Genomic DNA, 3,855 nt, shown 5'->3' on the forward strand with positions numbered 1-3,855 from the left:
ACTTTACTACTTTCCTTACTGGTTTTAAACGAGATTTCAATCATTTCTGGAGAAAGTGACCAAAAAGACTCCTTTAGCATGTCTATTGAGAGCTAATATGTTAGACAAAAATATTGCTCCTCACGTTTAGTATACCATATACCAAAATTGCTAGGGTTTCGAAAAAATCCTAATCCGAATTATTTGAAATCTCTCGAAATGGGGAATATAATCCTCTCTCCCATTTTTAGATAACCCCTTACTTAAAGTTACAAAATCCCGATACACATGTCTTCTATTTTAGCTCCGTAATCTGTTGGGATTTCCTGATAATTATAAAAAATGAAATTTGTTGCACTGTGTTATATATCTGCTTATTGTGACCACAAACAATTTTCGAAAATGCTAAAAAATAACGATTTGTGTTTAAGGTGTTTTTATACCCTACAGAACTATGTTGTCAGGGTATTATAGCTTTGTGCAGCCCCAAAAGTTTGTAACGCCGCGAAATATTAGTCCTAGACCACCTTTTAGTATACCGATCGTCATATCTCGACTAGCTGAGTCGATCTAGACATGTGTGTCCGTCCGTCTGTCCATTATAATTTGTAAACACGATACAGGCCACAGTTATGGACCAATCTTCACGAAATTTTGCATGTAGGATGGGTTCTGGCCAATGAATACTCCTATTGTTTTTGATAAAGATCGGTTAATATTTAGGGGATGAAATGGACCAAATACGTAATTTTTGTCCAATTTTCTGGTCGCTCCAGACACTGGAATTATGGCCGGAACTTCGCGAATTTTCACATGGAGAAGGGGGTCGGGCCAAAGAATAAGCATGCCTGTTTTGATAAGGATCGGTCAATATTTAGCGGTTGAAATTGACCCTGATTTTTGTGTGAAAAAATACAAAATTTGTATTCTATGACGTATACTGTATATTTACTCCTGAAGGACATGGACCCGAGAAGTTGATAGTATATCCAAGAGGAGTGGTTGACCTTTAAATTGATACCAATCATATTGTCGTAGGTACTTGGATGCGGCAGTTACAGTTAAATATTTACAGGTGCTTACGTATTCATATATTATTTAGTAACCTATTACCACACATTAGGGCGGCTATATAGCCTGATCGCTTTGAAAATGTTCCATGAGGTTCCAGTTATGGTCAAGGACAACGCCTAAAATGTTAGGTGATGATCAGATAATAATTTTTCGGATGAAGTGGACCGAAAACTTAATTATTTGTACTATTCGAGTCGAAAGCCGAACAGGCAAGGGAATCTGGACAAGTAATTAGAGGGGCTGTACTGATTATTAGTAACATTTTCTGACCTCTAGCCAGTCAAAAATGTGCAAATATCGCGAAATATTGCCCAATCTCAGAATATAGAACCACAGAAAGTTAGAATTTCATGGAAGTTGTGTAGTGTATCATATGGTCGGCCCCGTCCGAGTATACTGCTCCGCTCACTGGGTTTTAATTTAGATTTTACCAAATCTTAGAAGACCATGTTTTCAAAAAATCATCTAAGAATAGAAATAGGCTTTATGGTCTTTATGGCTTTTATGATCTTTATATAGTGTGGTGGATTTTACTAATAACAACCAACACCTCTTCACATCTATTTTACCGCTTATAATTTGTTGATCTAATAGCCAACAACTCTATGTTCGAGAAAAAAAGTTATCAAAGTAATTAATGCCTAATATGTCTCTGCTGCTTTTGTTTGAAGACACAATCAATGGGCAGGGTAATGGGTAATGGGAAGCATGCGGAACACCACGACCTCAAGTGAAGCGGCATTAAAAACACGAACGGGTGACCGTGTAGTTAATTTAACGAAATGTTTTACTTATTTGCTTTTATTTGTGTTGTTGTAGTTGTTGCTTTTTTTTGCAGACACGAAACGACGAACAACAAGAAGAAGAATAGTTGGGGCATGATGATGACTTGTTTGGATGGTTGTTTGGTTGGAATGGTTGTTGCTTTCGGTCGTTGGTTAATTTGTTAGTTGGCCTTTTTTGTTGTTTGTTTTTTCTCTGGTTTGTCTGTATGTTTGACGTAAAAAACAAACAAAAAATAGAAGAAAAAGAACAACATCAAAAAGGAGAAACAAAAACAATAGCATTGAAGCTTAACTACATATAGCTAGCTGATTCGAGGTGGGATATGACTACAAAAAGTTCTTTAGGCTGACAAAGAGAGCAACAGACAGAATGACAGTCAGTCGGTCGGTCAGCTAGACAATAAGTGATGGACATTGACTATAGGTACATATGACTCAAATAATAACACCACATTATATCGTAAACTTTTGTGAAATATTACCAACTCAGAAACGTGGAAGGGGAGATGGATGGACAACACAAAAAAAAAAAAAAACAAATCGAACTCCAACATCGCACTTAACACAAGACAATAAACATGGCCTGTTGGCGGGGCAAGAAAACGTATAAATTAAATATCACAGCAATAATGTCCAGCACAGACCCGGCCACATTATCCAAGCAAAGAATAGGGAATGGAGCATCAGCATTTACAAAAAATAACAACACAAAAAATGATAATATTAAGAAGCACTCACTCACTCGTCGTCTTCTTTTTGTTCTTGAAAGAAAAAATTTAAGGTTAAATTGAAGCAATGCGAAAAAAATCGAAAAAAAACTTCTTCAAGAAAAACTAGTAAGGAAAGTAGTAAAGTCGGACTGGGCCGACTATATGACACCCTTCACCACTTTGGGTATATTCATATCTATATCTGAACCGATTTCAGGGAAACTTGCAAGAGACTAATTTATATTACTTCAGTACGTTGTGTCAATCGTCCTGGCTAGGGACCTTTTCACGAAGCTTAGCAACATCATTCTAAACTTACATCAGTATCCTATACCGAAATGCATGCAAATCGAAAGATATATAGCGACTTTGGTGCACCAATTACGTAAAATGGGATGAAAATATATGTGGGAGCTATATCTAAATCTGAACCGATTTTCACGAAACTTTGCACACATCATTCTAGACTTAATTTAGTACGATGTGCCAAATTTCATGCAAATCGAAAGATATATAGGGACTTTGGTACACAATTTACCTTAAATCGGACGAAGATATATAAGGGAGCTGTATCTAAATCTGAACCGATTTTCGCGAAACTTTCCACGCATCATTCTAGGCTTAATTTAGTACGCTGTGCCAAATTTCGTGCAAATCGAAAGATATATAGTGACTTTGGTACAAAATTTACCTTAAATCGGACGAAGATATATATGGGAGCTATATCTAAATCTGGACCGATTTTCACAAAACTTGGCAGATATCATTCTAGACCTTATTCATTACGCTGTGCCAAATTTCGAGCAAGTCAAAAGATTTTCAGGGACTTTAGTAGAATATTTACCTAAAATCGGGCGAAACTATATATGGGAGCTATATCTAAATCTGAACCGATTTTCACGAAACTTTGCACACATCATTCTAAACTTAATTTAGTACGCTCTGCCAAATTTCGTGCAAGTCAAAAGATTTCCAGGGTTTTTAGTGGACTATTTACCTAAAATCGGACAAAGATATATATGGGAGCTATATATAAATCTGGACCGATTTTCACGAAACTTGGCAGACATCATTCTAGACCTTATTCATTATGCTATTCCAAAATTCGTGCAAATCAAAAGATTTCCAGGGTTTTTAGTGGACAATTTACTTAAAATCGGGCGAAGCTATATCTAAATCTAAACCGATTTCCGAAACTTTGCACACATCATTCTAGATTTAATTTAGTACGCTGTGCCAAATTTCGTACAAATCGAAAGATATATAGGGACTTTGGTACACAATTTACCTTAAATCGGACGAAGATA

Source organism: Musca vetustissima, unplaced genomic scaffold, assembly GCF_032173495.1.
Source record: "Musca vetustissima isolate MV318-11 ecotype Yass unplaced genomic scaffold, APGP_CSIRO_Mvet_v1 utg5838, whole genome shotgun sequence".
In the NCBI taxonomy this organism is placed as follows: domain Eukaryota; kingdom Metazoa; phylum Arthropoda; class Insecta; order Diptera; family Muscidae; genus Musca; species Musca vetustissima.